This window comes from Vipera ursinii (genome assembly GCF_947247035.1).
Source record: "Vipera ursinii genome assembly, chromosome: 2".
NCBI classification, from domain to species: Eukaryota; Metazoa; Chordata; class Lepidosauria; order Squamata; family Viperidae; genus Vipera; species Vipera ursinii.
Genome location: NC_139513.1, coordinates 177,889,830 through 177,907,626, shown reverse-complemented (window position 1 = coordinate 177,907,626; position 17,797 = coordinate 177,889,830).

The following is a 17,797-nucleotide window of genomic DNA, read 5'->3' as shown; positions in this document are numbered from 1 at the left end:
CCCTATATATCTAGGGCTTAGCTTTTTACATGGTTACCTGAACCTAAGATGCTTGATGGATAAACACACCTTATCCCCAATGATAACCTCTCTTCCAGTCAGCCTGTTACTTGTATGGCCTGGCCTTATTCAGGGGTTTCTGTACATCCCCCCAAGTGGCTTTTAGGGTCTCCATCTACTCAGCTAGAGACACTGAGGAAGGAAGTTATGTCGGAAGTTCTGGCATCAATACAAATTGTACTCCTGTAGCTATTTTAAATGGGGTGAACCAAGTGCTACTACGTACTAAATTGTTATACACCACTTCTGCAAAAGCCAGGAGCTTCACCCAATTAGTTTACATAGCAGTGTAAATATTGCTCTATCACTGAGTTCACCTTTTCAGCCTCCCTGTTAGTACTCGGATGAAACCTTGGGCTAAGCCCCTGGGAAGAGCCTATTAACTTCAGTAACTCCTGCCAAAACTTTGCAGTGAATTGTACCTCCTGGCCAGAGATGATGCATCTTGGAACTCCATGCAGCCAGTATACATGCTGCACAAACAACTTTGCCAGAGTTTGGGCTGATGGAATCTTCAGGCACGCCACAAAGTGTGCTTGCTTTGAAAACAAGCCGATTACAGTCCAAATCACTGTATTCCCAGAATCTTGGGTAACTCCACAATAAAGTCCATTACAATTTCTTCCCATGGACCTTTAGGGTTGTCTACTGGCTGTAACAGTCCTGGGGGCTTTCCCAGTAATTGTTTTGCAGAGGCATATATTGGGCATCCAGTGACATAGCTGTCTATGTACTTCTTCATCTTGGGCCATCAGAACTGCCCCTTGGCCAGATGAAGGATTTTCATGAGTCTGAAATGTCATTCAGCTTTCACATCATGGATTCTTTGCAGGATCTGGGTTCTTAGGCTGGCAGGTATATACAGCTTATTCCCCTTCCATGCCAGGCCCTCTTTCACTGCCAACTTTTCCCTATTCAGGAACCACTCATCTTCCCTCAGGGCTTCCTTCAGTTTTTGGTTCACACATTATTGGCAGGTTGATGAGGAACCAGCGACCCCAACCCCATAAATCTTTGGGCTTCTAGCTGCCTGGAGGGGATGATTGAGTTAACTGTTCCTTTTCAGGCACTTTTGTATTGGGGCAAGCGGGAAAGTGCATTGGCAAGGAAGTTTTTTCTCCCTGACAAGTAACGTAGGGTAAAGTTGAATTGGTTGAAGTACTGTGCACTTCGGACTTGCTTAGGAGATAGCTTCCTTGGTTTTTTCAGGGCCTTTAGATTCTTGTGTCCTGTCCACACGTCAAGGGGGACTCTACTGCCCTCTAAAAACTCTCTCCAACTCAGTAGCACCCATCAAACCACATAAGCTTCCTTTTCCCACACCACCCAATGCCTTTTGGTCTTGGTCAGTTTCTGGAGAAGGTGTAGTGCAGGGTTGGAGTTTACCCTCCTCATTCTTCTGAAGTAGGATGGTCACTACTTCTATATTGCTTGAGTTGACCTGGATCGCTAATGGCTCCACAGCAAAGAGCCATTTAAGTCTCTCGAAAGGTGCCTGACACTCCATAGTCCAATTGAGTGGCTGGCTTGGCTTGGGCTTCAGCCCTCCCCCTCCTGTCTTTAGCACTTCACTAATGGGCAAGGCATTGAATTTAATTACGGCAGCGAGACTTTTAGTAGCGCAATATTGGAAGAAGGAAGAACTGCCGACTATAGAAGAATGGAATTTAAAAGTTTCTAACTTGGCGGAGATGGCAAAGATTTCAGCGTATTTGAAAGATCAATCGCAACAGAGATATACTGTGGAGTGGAAGAGATGGATAGATTATATTCAGAATAAATATGGGACTAAAAAGTTTCACTTAGCATTTGAATAAGTAGCGGATTTATATGATGTATAATTAGCTTGTAGTTATTTTATTAAGAGTTAAAGTGCGATAGAATTTAATATCTTATTGTTGCTTGCATATTTTAGATTATGTTTGTTCGTATTTTTATACCCTGTATTTAGCTCTGGGAAGTCGGGGAGGGGGGAGGGGAGGGGAGAGTTGGGGAGGTTTGGGGAGAGGGGAGGGGGAGGGGAGGGGTTTTGTATTCAAAAATGTACTATAAACCTTTTCAATAAAAAAAAGTAATGGGCAAGGCTATTTGCGTGAATAAAGGAATGAATTGCTGGTAGAAGTTGGCACCTGCCTTCTAGTTTGTGGGGCTTCCCATTCATGTATTGCTTTTACCTTTCCAGGATCTATCTCCACTGTTTCACTAAATATACAATAGTCCAGGTAGTCCAGACTAATTTTATGGAAGTTGCACTTGGATAGCTTAGCTTTCACTAGTTTCCTCAGCACCTCTCAGTTATCTTCATGTCCTCCATTGTCTCAGAGTAGATGAGAATGTCATTCAGGTACACCAGCACCCTCTTGTACAGGTGCTAATGCAGCACCTCATTAATCAGCTGCAGGAACATAGTGGGTGCTCCCTGTAATCCAAATAGCATCACTTGGAACTGGTAATATCCTAAGAGGTAATTAAAAGCCAATTCATCCCACTCCTTAATCCTCACTTGGTGGTATGCTTCTCTCAAGTTCATTTTGGTGAACCTTCCCTTTAGACAGGTACCTCAGCATGTCCTTCATAAGGGCAAGGGGGTACATGTTTTCCACACAAACCCCATTAATCCCTTGAAAATCAATGCACAGTCTCAAGGAGCCATTCTTTTTCTCCTTGAAGAGCACTGGTGCTACCACCCTAGATTTTGCTGGCTGGATAAAGCCCCTAGGCCAAATTTTTATCTACAAAATTCCGGAGCTCCTTCTTTTCCCTTGGAGTCATTAAGTACATCTTTGGTTTGGGATATTTCCCCAGGCAGTAATTTGATTGCACAGTCTGGGAGGTGGTGAAGGGGGAGCACATCTGACTCCTCATTAAATAGTTCCATCAAATCTCGGTATTTCTTTGGGAGGCTCAGCTCGGCTCACTCTCTCTCCGCTAGTGCTTTAACTGTCTGCATTCTCACTTTCTCAGCTGACATTCCCTGTTTAACCTTTGGAGGTTTCTCCACCCCCTTGCACTTTTTCAACTTTGCTGCTCAGGTGCCACTTGCTATTCCCCTAGTCAATTGACAGGTTCCATTTCTTCAGTCATGACAACCCCAGTATCATGGTCTCTGCCATCTTTGGGGTTATGATAAACCAAATAGTCTCTTCATGGCTCCCTTCCTTTAAGCTCACTGGCTCCGTTAGGCAGGTTGCAGACACATACACACACACACACTGAGTGAACAATTCACTTGCTCAAATTTCAGGGGCTGTTTCATTCTCTTAAGTCTTAGCCCAACTTTTTCACTGTCTGCAAACTGACTAAGCAGCGAGTGCACCCTGAGTCTAACAAGGTGGTAATGCTCCCCCTTACTCTTGACTGGGGCACTAAAACCTCTACTTGGACAGTCAATGGGGTGATGGCTCCACTTACCATTCGGTTGTCTTCCCCCTCGCTGTCTCTTTCATAGAAGACTGGACCAGGCTTGTGGGGGTTCAGAGTTCCCTCCCTTTCACTGGACAAGGGGGAGACCTCCACAACATGTTGCACTGACCGGGTCTTCTCCTTCATCTTCTTTGATGTTTTCTTCAGCTTAGGCTGGCTTGGGGCTCTCAGCATTGATACAGGCTGGGGTGCTAGGCAGATAGCAGCCTGATAGCCCTCCTTTCTGCATAAGAAGCAGGCCCTTGTGGGATGATGCTGGCCCTCACTAGCAGCTGACAGAAGGGTTCCTCCCCCCTGTGCATTAACAAGCACTTCTCTTGGCCTTGGCAGGGACAGCTTTGCTGCACTGCATGCTGCCTTTACTCCAACAGGGCCAGCTTTACCATGGTAGCCAGCTGATACCACATGTGAAGGTCATCCAGGATCCCCTGGGCAGGCAGTTCTAATACCATTTAATTTATCTCGGAAGTGATAGACCAGTAAGTGTTCTGGTCATCATCTTAGTCTTCCAGCTAGGCTGCGGAACTCCTGAATGTACTCAGCTACTGATTGACTTACCTGCTTAATGGAACAGATTCTGGATTCCACCCAATGGGCCTGTGTGGGGTCTCCAAACCTAGCCTGGAGCCCTTCCAGGAAGGCATCCACATCTCCTAGTTCTAGATCTCCCTCATTATGGAGTGCTACCACCCACTCAGCTTCTTTCTCCAGGTTCATGGTAATGGCATTTGCAATTGTCCCCTCATCATGGAAATCTGCTCCATACAGATCCAGGTAGTTCACACCCATTTGGCAACCCTCCTGGCCTTCCACTTGGCTCCCTGGGTTATTGCAACTCCCAGTGGGATCAGGGAGGACTCCATCACAACAGCCTTTCCCACCAAGAGGAGGTGGACAGTCTGGGAGAAGGAGGCCTTCGCTATTAGGTGGGGGCTATTAAACTGGCGGCACTACTTAGAAGGAAGCAAGGTGCCTTTTGAAGTATGGACAGATCACAAAAATTTAGAGGCACTGAAAACTCCCTGCAAATTGTCCCCAAAACAAGTATGATGGGCACAGTACTTCAACCATTTTAACTTTACTCTGAAGTACATACCAGGAAGAAAAAACTTCCTAGCTGATGCACTCTCCTGATTGCCACAGTACAAAAGCGAAGTTCACGAGGCAATTATCTCCGGTCCACAAACTGCGGCCCAATTCACACCTCACAGGACCCCTGGGGTAAAGAAAATAAAGCGAGAACTCCTCAGTGATCAATGGTTTAAAGACAATCAGACATCCCTAACATGCAGGGATGGTCTGGCTTACAAGGGGGAAAAATTGTACTTGCCTGAAGCTCTTCATCTTAATGCCCTCAAACACAGCCATGATGTCAAACAGGCTGGACATTTCAGATATCTAAAAACTCTACATCTCACTTGCCGGCAATTTTGGTGGCCGGGACTAAAACGAGACGTAGAGAACTATGTCAAGAGCTGTGCTGTATGTGCCACCATGAAAAGAATCCCAGGAAAGACCCCTGGGTTACTGCAACCGGTGGCCGAACCTTCTCAACCATGGGAAGAAGTTTGGAAAAATACAAAAGTGGCCTTAAAAAAACTTTTGAGACCTACAAAAAGCAAGCTGACAAAAAGAGAGCTCCCCAAAGAACATTCCAAGTTGGGGAAAAGGTCTATTTGTCCACCAAATACTTACGCCTTAAACTACCCAATAAGAAATTGGGACCAAAATTCTTGGGGCCTTTCCCCATTGTGAAAATCATCAACCTGGACACAGTAAAATTGAAACTACCCAGACTTTTGGGGAAAATTCACCTGGTGTTCCACTGTAGCTTGCTGAAACCTTTTCAAACCTCCACTTTAAGACCTCCCCCTAAGAAAGCACCTGGACCCCTCGGGGTAGCAGGTCAGACCCATTATGAAGTGAAACGTATTCTTCACTCTAGAATCTTTAAGTGAAAATTGCAATACCTAGTACAATGGGATACCCATTGTCTGAAGCCATTTGGGTGAAATCTACTGATGTGAAAGCTGACAGAGTTATCAAAAGGTTTTATGAGAAACACTCCAACAAATCAAAAGCCAGTTCCTTACTTGTGTTTTGTTTACATTACAGGATCTGTCCTTTTTGTAAGGGGGGCCGGATGTTAACGCTGCTAAAATCGAATGTTATTGCTTGACAAGAGATGAAGAAGTAGCCATTTCATATGTTAAACTTGTGTATTGCTTTAAGAGATTGAGTTTAAAAGTTGGGAGGGGGGAAGAGGAGGATTGTACCTTCAAGGCCATCTGGAACTAAAGAAGATAAGAGCTTGGCAGGTTTTCTAACAGAAGGGAAACTGATTCTTTAAATTAATTGGAGAATATGATTAATGACAAAATTAGAAAGGTGGAGAATTGTGTTTTAATATAATGTACAAGGGGCGGAGATTTCAGATTCCAGCTTCCTTCGAGCAAGCATTTGTTGATGTATTAGGCTGATAAAGGATTTTAAGGTAAACAATGCCTCAGAGTCACTTGAAAAGCCCATACGTCAGAAACCTGACAGCTGGTCGTCCATGGGGACTTCAGGATGGGGTAGAGGGATCCAGCCACAACTCCTTCTTCTCATGCTGGTGGCTGCTCCAACTTCTCAGCTCTCACTTTGGACCGTGTCACCACTGGCTGTGTTCCAAGTCCACTAGGATTGTTGCAAGCACTTCCCAGGGAAGGATCATTCCTGGCTTCACTGCAACCCTGGCTTTCTTCTCAGTTCCTGACATCGCTGTGCTACAGCTCTCTTGGAGGTGTCTGAGGAGGCTGCATTCATAATGTGAAGGTTAAGGATAGTTGGTTTAATGTCAACAATCTGACTAGTGAACCCAATAAAAGGAATATTCAAGGCAATTAAGTCCAAGTATGCATAACTTTATTGAGTACAACGTCTCAGAACTGAAGAAGTGAAACCAACTCTGAGGTTTCCTACATGAAAACTTGCTTAGTTAAACATTAGATTCCTGCTTCCCCACCCATCAGGTGGCATGGTGCAGGCTCTCATGGTCTGTGAATGGCTTCTTGGCATTCCATTCCATTCCCTCCCCTCCCCTCTTTTCTTTGGCAAGATGATAAAGCTAACAGGCATTGTAGCAATTCACTCTTGACAGTGGCATTACCAAGGGATAGCTGAATATAAGACAGAGAACTGGAAAAGATCCAAAGTATCAAGATCTGAAAATCAAAACTGAAATGTGCTCCTATTAGTTATCAGCAACCGGGGTGCCATACCAAAAAATCTTGGATGACACTTAGAAGACTTGCACATTGACAAAATTTTTACCTGTCAATTACAAAAGACACTGGTTGGAACTGCAAATATACTGTAATGATATATTATTACATCTTAGATTCTTGGGAAGAATTAGATGTGTATGAAGACCAACACGGGCTAAAGAACTGGTAGCTGTGACTTCATATTGTCATGAATTTATAATAATGATGATCTGAGGCAATAGAAAAACAACATCTGAAATAGAATTGCTGCTCATCCCTGTCCATATATACAACCAAGATATTATAGTGGAGTTTAGATTCCACAAGAGTGCCACCCTTAGCATGACAGGGGAAAATAATGAAAATATCTCTATAAATAATTGGGCGTTCTTCAAGCTGCCAACATCAAACATACTGAAATCAAGAAGAAGGCTAAAAACAAATACATCATTAAAGTGAAGAAGATCTTAAAGTCCAAACTCAGTAGAGGAAATATCTTCAAGGCAACCTGAGCAATTCCAGTCATTAGATACACCACTGGAATAGTGGACTGGATTCAAGCATAACTAAAAGTCCTGGATAGGAATACCAGAAAAATAAAAACAATGAGTCATACTCTTCATCCATGTAACAATGTTGGCAGATTCTACTTACCAAGGAAAATAGGTGGGTGTGGAATTTTCTAAGTACACCAGTCAATTGAAGAAGGAAAAAGGGGCATTGGAAGAATGAAGATCTGAAGGGCAATGAAAAAGATGCACTGAAACTATTAAAACATGAAGGCTTACTTAGTAGTGGAAAGACCAAACTGGGCTACAAGAAAGGCCAAATGAAGAATAGAAAAAAAGATACAGCAAGGCCAGTAAACAAATTCACAAAGACACATACATTAGCCAGCAAAGCAGATAACAACAAAACTTGGCAATGGCTAAAGTCTGAAGAAACAGAGTGGCTAATTCTGGCTGCATAAGACTAAGCCCTTAAGAACAAATCCATACAAAACCAGAATTGAGAAGACAGCAACAGACAGCAAATGACACCTCTACAAAAAAAAGATTTTAAAAATAGTGGGCCACCTAGTTAGCTACTGAAAGAAAATCACACAGATTGATACAAAAAAGGCATGATGAAGTAGCAACAATAGTGCATTGGAATAATATCTATCTATCCCAGGTCCATGGGAAGGACTTAATAGGTAGATAAAAATGTCAAATCCAGTCTAAACATTTGGCTAACTCTGCAACCAACAACAATAATAAATTATATAGTTGAGAAGAATTTATCAAGTAGAATGCAACCATGTTTGAGACAATTACAGACCCAGTTCTAAGATTCTAAGTGTACATCCTTGCCACTCTGAACAAAATTCTGGTAAGCAACAAGAACGTATGGATGTCCCAGACTTACCAAGAAGGATCTCGGTGGAATGCATTATCTAATTCTGCCTGGCAATGAATCATCAGCCAACTTTTCAACATTTCAAACTGCAGAGCAATGCTGTATTGCTCTTGTTTTCCACATCTGAAGATAGCTACAATGTCATTTAACTAGCCAGTAAAAAAATACATGGATGGATAGGCTGCCACAGATTTAAAGCATGCTGCAGTAGGAAATATTTATCATTTTTCTCCCTCTGAGAGTGCAGAGAAAGAGAAGAATGAGATACATGGGTCAGCAGTATGCCATAAAGTTCAACTCAGAAGAAAAGCAACTGGGATTCCTGGACTGTTTAATCTGGAAAGAGAATTGCAGGTTGAAATGAGATTTTGTATTAAATTAAAAGAAAAAGGGGGACAGTTGTCTCAACACCATTTCACATACACCCACCAAATATATACTGTAATTTTGAAAACATCTATCTTCTTTTTCAGGGTCTAGCTTTAGCTGCACATACCCATTGGGAAAACATTGTTTTAAATGTTCTGTATTTTTTTTATTTTAATAAAAAGTATCCTTATCCTTCATGATTTTATCTGTGTCATTGTCTCTTTATTTCTCCAGCATATTGTTCATCTTTATCTATTCTCCTGCCTGCAAAAAACAAAATGACTAACAACTTTTGCTTTATTTGCTTTCAATAGGAATTATTTAGTATTCTGGTTGAGATTACATTTGTCTTCTTAAAATTTAAGATTGACTCAGATTGTTCACTTTCAAATTTTTTACTTTTATAACAAGCTCTGCTAAGCTTTCTTTTCCTTCAGTTAACAAAGTAATGTCATCTGTATATTATGATAGATTGTTCTGAATATGTCTTGGATCTTTAATATTTTGAGGATATATTTCTGTTTTAGTTTCGATGGTGCATGTTTTCTTACACACAAATTAAGTGCACTGATGTGTGCCTTATGCTATCTTATATTCTTGCCATGTCCTTCAGGTCAAATCTTGTTGGCACATCAATTGTTTTTAATTTATAAATTTAATCTATATAGTTAACAACAATATAACAATCATGGTTTAACTCACAATCTGGATCTGAAAGTGTCTTCATTGACTGCATTGCATTTCTCACTCTTCTACTTTCTATTATGTAGGCAGTTTGATTCTGATGCTGACATAATGGCCCCATACCCCAACTGGTGCCCACCCCAGCTTCTGCAGCCCCACTGCCAGCATGGGCCGGCCAGCTCAGATGGCGGACCCCATCTCTAGGGGTGAAATTCACCAGAGACCCAGGAGACCTGGATTTTTCATCGCCCATGTCTGGACCTACGTGCAACAATACAGAGCTGACATAGCAACCAAAGGAGCCAAAGTGAGGGTGCTGATACTGGCACTAGAGGGCACCTCAGCAAAGTGGATGCTCACCCTCCACAATGATGATGCCTGGAGCTACACAACTTTAACCGCTTTATGACGGCACTCTGCAGGAGATTTGAAGATCCATTAAGCGATTACAAAGCTTGAACCTAAATCAAAGCCATCAGTCAGGGCCGCTGATCCATGGCCATTTATACAGAGGCTGGCATGCAGACTGAATGATTGGCTGCAGAACTTGCTCATCGTTTCCAGAATGGGTTAAACAACAATGTCTACAATGCCTGCATCTCAAGGGTGGGGGGGGTGCTGCAGGCTTCACGGCTGGTACGTCCTGGCAGAGGAAGCTGCTCCCCGCACTGCTACAACTGGGGCTGGAAGAAGCCTTTCCCAATGGAGAGGAGAGATGGCCCAAAATGGGGGGGAGGGGAAGAGCCAAGTCTGTGAAGACATTCCCACCACCGGCTGTTTCAAGTGTGGGAAGGAGGGCTATCGAGCTGCAGATTGCCACACATCACACTTGACCCCAAAGAGCAGCCCAGAGCCAGCTAAAAAGCTGGGGAAACCACCCCCAGGAACCCACAAAATGACACTAAAGGGGACAGAGGTTGTTGAGCTCTCCTCCCCCCTTCTGGGGTGAGGCAGGAGCTCTGACCAAAGCCTCACATTACCTGATCAGGAGTGACATTGACACCGATGAAGAGCCCTTGGAAAGTCGGGACTCTCCTCCTGTAACCATCCCCACAGAACTTGAGGTTCTCTCCTCGGGGGAATAAAGGGGGATTGGTCACTTTTTTAGACTTGGGTTGTACCAGATGCCTGGTCAACTCTAGAGTGGTGGATAATTGGGACTGTGCCTGAACTTAAGGTCCCTGTAGCTTTTTGCCAACTAGATGGAACTGTGGCAGGAGGAGCCCCTGCAACCTTTGTCACTGAACCGGTGGTGATGAGAATGGGGGCACACACTGAGACTTTAAGTTTTATTGTGACCCCAGGGATGGAGGGACCATTAATCCTAGGCATGGCATGGCTTTTAAAGTGGAAGCCTTATGTGAACTGGAGGAAACAGATTCTAAAGTTCAGGCAGCAGAACAGTGAGGAAACCCCAAGAGGGGCCCTGGTTAACCCCACCTCACCTATCCCACTGAAGGAGGAATTAGGTAGAGCCATACGAGGGCAGTCACCACCAGATCCACGCATCCCCCGGGTATATTGGGACTTGACAGAGCTGTTCAGCAAAAAGTGGTCAGATGAGCTCCCCCCTCACCAACCAACAGATTTCTCTATTGAGATCCTCCCAGGGGCAAAGCTACCCAAATGAAAACTATACTTCCAGAACTTCGAGTTTTCGTAGACAAAAACTTAAAAGGGGGGTTTCTTTCAATCTGCTAAGCCGCAGATAGCACCTCAGTGCTTTTTAGGGAAAAGAAAGATGTCTATGCATGGACTGTAATGGAATGAATGCCATTTGCATTGAAAACGTTTACCCCCTTCCACTAATGAAAGACATGTTAGCCCATCTGGTTAAAGGGAAGATTTTTCACTAAATTGGACTTACAGGAAGCCTATTACAGAGTGATAATGAAATAAGGGGACGAGTGGGAAACTGCATTTAACTCTCCCCAGGAATGTTTCCAGTTCCAGGTTATTCCCTTTGGGCTCCAGGGCACTCTTGCCATGTTCATGCAACTGATAAACGAAGCTGTATTATATGTGATTTTCAACACTGTTCAAAGTAAGGAACGCGTGTACGCTCCTTTTGACAGCTGACAGCCGCACACGCGGTTTCCGCTGACAGCTCCACACGCGGCTACAATTGACAGCTGAGTTGACAGCTGCACACATGGTCCGCGCGGATTGGGTAGAGCTAAAATAGCGGGAAGCATTCGAGGGCAGGGATTGGCTAGCCTCCAGCTGGCATCCCTATATAAGGGGGAGATTGTCCCCTACTTGTTCGTTCCTGTGAGGCAAATAAAAAAGAGCTGTTTGAATTGAAACCTGCTGTCCTCCTTCTTATTGGGAACCCACCGCGAACAAAATAGAAGCCCTGCATGAAGAGCTATACAAAGGGGTCCTGGTGTACCTGGATGACATTCTGATTTATACTGAAACCATGACAGAGCACATGAAATTGGTGCGTGTAATGCTTAAAAAAGTCTGCACTGCCCAACTGTATGCTAAGCGTTCCAAATGCAAATTCCACAAAGACAAAATTGACTATTTGGTTATCATATATCCCATAAGGGCATAGAAATGCACCCTGAAATGGTGTGAGTTGTCCTTGACTAGGTTCCACTTCGGACACGGAAGCAGCTTCAAAGTTTCTTGAAGTTTGCAAATTTCTATTGCCAGTTCATACCTTCTTTTGCCTAGATAGCCCGATGCATCAGGAACTTGTTAGAAATGAAAGGGGAAGGGAAGCATAAATCCAGCCAATCTTTAAAATGGTCTATGGAGTGACAGGCTGCTTTTGAGAAATTAAAGTGGCTGTTTGCTGCTGAACTGGTGCTGAAGCACCTGGACCCAAATGCCCCCTTCGTCATCCAAACAGATGCTAGTGATGTAGCTGTTGGGGCTGTATTACAACAAAAAACAAACAAACAGGGAGTTTACAACCTTGCATGTACATCTCAAAGAAACTCATGGAAACAGACCAGCAATGGGCAGTATGGGAAAAGGAACCTTACACAGTGCAATGGGCACTCCTGAACTGGAGACACTTCCTAGAGGGAAGCAAAGTCCCTTTTGAGGTCTGGACAGACCATAAAAACTTAGAGACCCTAAAAACCCCTAGGAAACTGTCTCCCAAGCAGGTCCACTGGGCACAGTTCTCTAACTGGTTCAATTTCACTTTATGCTATATCCCAGGGGGCATAATTTTTTAGCAGAAGCTTTATCTAGAATGCCACAATACAATGGTGCTAAGCTAGAACTTTTCTGTCTAGTTATCCCCTCATGGCAAATAGCAGCCCCAGTCATTAGAAGAGTTCAAGCAAAGCAGCCTAAGCCCATGCCCATCAAAGTAATCGAAGCACTGAAAGCAGCCTTAAAAGACGACAACTGTTTTAACAATCATAAGAATGACTTCATTTTACGTGAGGGCCTTGCTTGGGTTGGAGGAAAATTATATGTCCCAAAAAAGTGAAAGGACTATGGTCCTGGAAAAGGGTCATGACTCAAAAATAGTAGAACACTTTGGGTTCAGGAAAACCCCACACCTGATAAAATGCCAATTCTGGTGGCCATCCCTGAAAAAACACATTGAGGCATACATGGCCCAGTATGCACAGCAGCAAAACGACATCCAGGGAAAGTGTCAGGACTCCTACAGCATGTGGCAAGGCCCCCGCTCCTTGGAAGGAAATGTCTATGGACTTAAGAGCTGAGCTTCCTGAAAACTCAGGGAACTCAGTTATTTGGGTCATGACAGACATATTTTCCAAACAGGTGCACATCATACCCTGCTTAAAGATCCCTTCAGCCCGCACTCTAGCTAAGCTCTTCATATAGCACATCTACAGACTACATGGGTTGCCAGAGTGCATAATCTCAGACCGGAGAGTTCAATTCACTTCACAATTTTGGCAATAATTTTTAAAAGTATTAGGCACCAAGCAGGGACTCAGTAGTTCCCATTATGCACAGACTAATGTAGCCTGTGAATGGGCTAGAAATCTTAGAATAATATTTAAGATGTTTTATTATTTACCAGCAAGATAACTGGTTGGATCTCCTCCTATTTGCAGAATTAACACATAGTAACTCCATGCATAGTAGCACTGGTTTCACCCCTTTTAAAGTGGCCATGAGACAAGAATTCATTGCCATGCCAGAACTGCCCAAAGCAGGCCCCAGACTGCCTCATTGGCTGATTGGATCACCCAACTACAAAACCCCTTGCCGGCAAGGCGCTAGATGAAGCATGTACTGCACACAAAAATTGAGCTGATCAAAAACTTACTAAACAAAAGTATTTGAAAGTTGGAGACAAAGTCTACCTTTCCACTAAATACCTCCAATCTAGACAGAGGTCCAAAAAACTGGGTCCCAAATATGTTGGTCCTTTTCCCATCAGTACAGTTAACACTTCCCAAAAACCTCAGACAAATCCATCAGTATTTCACTGCAGCTTCTTCAAGCCAGCACTGACTTCTTTCCTTCAGCCAGGGAGCTATAAAAGGAGCAGGCTTTGGCAGGAGAGGGAGAGAGGGAAAAAACACAGAGAAAGAGAGAGAATAGAAGAGGCTTTTGTTAGTGACGTGGTGAGAGAGCAAGTGAGCGGCCTTTGGAAGCAACGGGGCAGTGAGTGAGAGAGACAGTGAGTGGCCTTTGAGGCCATGAGTGAGACAGCAAGCAAGCAAGCGGCCTTTGGAAACAATGGGGCAGTGAGTGAGAGCAAGCAAGTGGCCTTTGGAAGCGACGGGGCAGTGAGTGTGAATGATCAAGCGGCCTTTGGAAGTGACAGGGCAGTGAGTGATAGCAAGAGGCCTTTGGAAGCGATGGGGCAGTGAGAGAGAGAGCAGCCTTTGGAAGCAACAGGGCAGTGAGAGAGAGAGAGAGAGCGGCCTTTGGAAGCAAAGGGGCAGTGAGTGAGAGCAAGCGAGCAAGTGGCCTTTGGAAGTGAGAGAGAGAGAGAGAGTGGTCTTTGGAAGTGATGGGGCAATGAGTGAGAGAGAGAGCAGCCTTTGGAAGCTATGGGGCAGTGAGTGAGAGAGAGAGAGAGAGCAGCCTTTGGAAGCGATTGGGCAATGAGTGAGTGAGTGAGAGCAGCCTTAGGAAGAGATGGGCAGTGAGTGAGTGTGTGAGAGAGCAGCCTTTAGAAGCAACGGGGAAGTGAGAGAGAGAGAGAGCAGCCTTTAGAAGCAACGGGGAAGTGAGTGAGAGAGAGAGCAAGCAAGTGGCCTTTGAAAGAGACGAAGGAGTGAATGGGGGAGAGACCAAGCAAGAGACCTTTAAAAAATATGGAGGAGTGAGTGAGAGTGAGCAAGCGGAGGCTTTTGCAAGCAAAGTGTGAGTGAGTGAGATTGAGGGAGAGATTTTTGTGAGCAAAGTGTGAGGGAGAGGGGGGGCTTTTGCAAGTGAAGGGTGTTTTTAAGTAATTTATTGTATTCGGGCACAATGGTTTAATCTGTTTTTAATTTTTGTATTCTGTATTTTTGGTATTTATTGCCCTGTACACCGCCCTGAGTCCTTTGGGAGAAGGACGGTATACAAATTAAATAAATAAATAAATAAATAAATAAATAAACAAACAAACAGTCATTTCTATAACAACGAAGAATTTAACCAGTAAAGCCCAAAATTCCCCCCCTTTTTAGTTATCAAATTTTTGACACATTGCTAAGCACTGGTGGTACTCAAATATTGTCATGTCCTAAAAGTGGTACAATCTGTGAAAAGATTGAAAAGCCCTGCTCTAATCATTCTCTGTTTCTCTTTCTCTTTCCAGGACTAACGTCCCTCTGATGGGGAGCAGCAAGTCAGGCTGCCCTCCCCATCGCTTGTGCTGCAGCCTGCCACAACCTGGAGAGGGAGGGGGATGGGGATATAAGGGGGCCTGTTGTAAAAGGGGGAAAGGGGGAAAACCAGTGCAGACAGGAAGCAGAGATATGAACCAGATTCATCTGGCCGCTTCAAGGACTTTTGGATACCCACGAACTGGGAATCAAATACTAACTGCTTCTTGAAGTGTTCTGCTCTCAGAACATCCAGCTACCATCCTACTGGACACTGATGAACTGGTTAAAGGTGGGAGGGCTAAAGGTTTGGAACAATGTAGCAATTTGCACAGGTTTTCTTCAGATCTGGCCTTGCTTTCATTGCATCCAGTTGTCTCTAGTAAAAAAATCCTTGTAGCCTTCAGAGGGAGTCAAGCATTTTCCTTTCCTAGTGAGCCAGCTGGGGCAGAGCTGACAGGTATTCTTTTTGAATATCATTGCCAACTCTGTTATTTTGAATAACTCATGAGTTACATTGTCATCTGGTTTAAAGCCTCCATTCAAGTTCACCTACTCTCAAAACATCTAATTTAGGGCATGTCATTTCTGCTTTGAGAATTTTAGGTTTTCTTTGATTTACACTTCTCACATGCCATGTTCGAATTATGTTTGTAAAAGAAGGAACTCCATGTCCAGTACAGGCACCATTAGTAATCAGACTTCCTTGCAACCTAGTTTGATTATCTCATCTAAATTTACTTGTGAAAACAACTTTCTTATTCAGCAGGCAGAGGAATATTTTCTAAACTGCCTGCCTCATTTCATGGCACCCAGATTTATACACATGAGCCATCTATGTACAGTTTGTTTGTCAAAATACTGAAATGATTCATCATTGCCATTTTTCTGGGTTTGATTTGGAGTTCTTCTCCTAATTATTTATTTCCATCATACCTGCACAACCACCTGGCATCAGCCCCTTTAACCAGCAAATCTGATCCTATCACTTACTCTCACTTCCACTATAACTGTCTAAGGTCATTGGAGTCTTCAGACCAGTAGAGGACCAGTAATAGTCCCCTAAGAGGACTCCTGTCAACTACACATCCTCGATGAAAGCAAACATGAATCTTCAACAGGAATGTGTGACAAAACAGAGGTTGCTTTATTCAGCTCCAATGCACGTAAAGTGAAAACAAAGTCAGCGTTGGTAGCACATCGCTCCCAACGCTTACATAGTTGCCAGGTACAGGGCTCCGCCCTCAATCAATAGACCAACATCTGCCCACAATTCCATATAAACCCTCCTCCCCCCTACAGCTCTGTTTGCTGCTGTCTCCAGATGCCAACCCCACGCACGTTCATCAGCCTGTCTTCCCCCTATTCAGCAGCCCACCCCCAACCAGGTAAGTAGACCATGTAACCCCCACCCTTATTCCTAAATGTCTGGTCCCACCATGCCCAGCTGCACAAGGAATACCGCAGCCCAAACTGCCCTCCGCAAACCCAAAGAAGTCTGTTCCTGGGCTCTTTTGGCCAGTAGCCATCCTGGCAAGGAGCTCCAAATGCTCCGCTGCCCCCCCCCGGTCCCCACGCATAACTGGTCAACAGCGGAGCCACTGGGAGGCTCCAGTCACCATGCAGCCCTCTCCAACACCTCCTGAATCAGCTGTTTGGCAGCAGCCCCTCCAACGCCTCCTGGATCAGCTGTTTGGTGGCAGGCCCAGCAGGAGGGCTTGTTTGCGCAGCCACGCCTACCAGCATTTCTGGAAGCAGCTGGCAGGTGGCCGAAGAAGCAGGAAGCAGCTGGCAGTCAGTCAAAGAAGCAGGATGCCCGGGAAGGCTGGTGGCATCCATGGGGAAGGGAGAAGGACACAGCTGCCTGGCGGTAGGCCTCACGGGGAGATTGGCAGAAGCAGGGGTGCTGACTGGAACTGGGGGAGAGGGGCTGGCATGAGAGACCGCCTCCCCCACTGAATGTTGGGCCAACGGGGCTCAACAGGAGGCTCCCCCTACCAGAGCTCCACCTGTAAGACAAGAGGTTACATGTGAATGATCGTCCACCCGACTGGATGGTTCTGCTCTTCCCCCACCTGGCTTCCCTGGATGCTGGCGATGAAATGCCCGAACTAAACGAGGTACGTGGACATCCATCTCCTTCACCCATGAGGCTTCTGTCATGGGATAACCCTTCCACAATATTAAATATTGCAACCTCCCCCTCCACACCCTAGAGTCGAGGATTTCCTGGACCTCAAAGTGACTGTCATGTATAGGTCCTGGACCCCCCCTCCTCTGGTCCATGGGGTCATACCCCGGCTGGCTTTAGCAGGCTGCTGTGAAAGACTGGGTGTATCTTACCCAGATACTTGGGCAGCCAGAGCTGAACCATCACAGGGTTGATGACTTGTGTCACCCTGAAAGGCCCCAGGAACTTGGGACCTAGTTTTTTACAGGGTACTTGAAGCCACAGATATTTAGTGGATAGGTACACTAAATCCCCCACCTGGAAGGGTTTAAAGTGTCTCCTTTTCTTATCTGCCTGTTCTTTACTCATCTCTGCGGCCTTAACTAGGGCTTTCTTTACTGTCTCCCACACCACCCCCACCTGTCTCATCCATTCTCTGGGTTGGCATGGGAGAGGCTCCCCCTGGACATACTCGGGAATGGGGACGAAATCATGGCCAGACACCACCCTGAATGGGGAGAACCCAGTGCTGCTGTGCACTGCATTATTATGTGCCACCTCAGCAAACGCCAACAGGTCCACCCAATTAGATTGCTGATACGACACATAGCATCATAGATACCGCTCCACCATGGCATTTGCTCGCTCTGCTGCCCCGTTGGTACTCAGATGGTATGTTG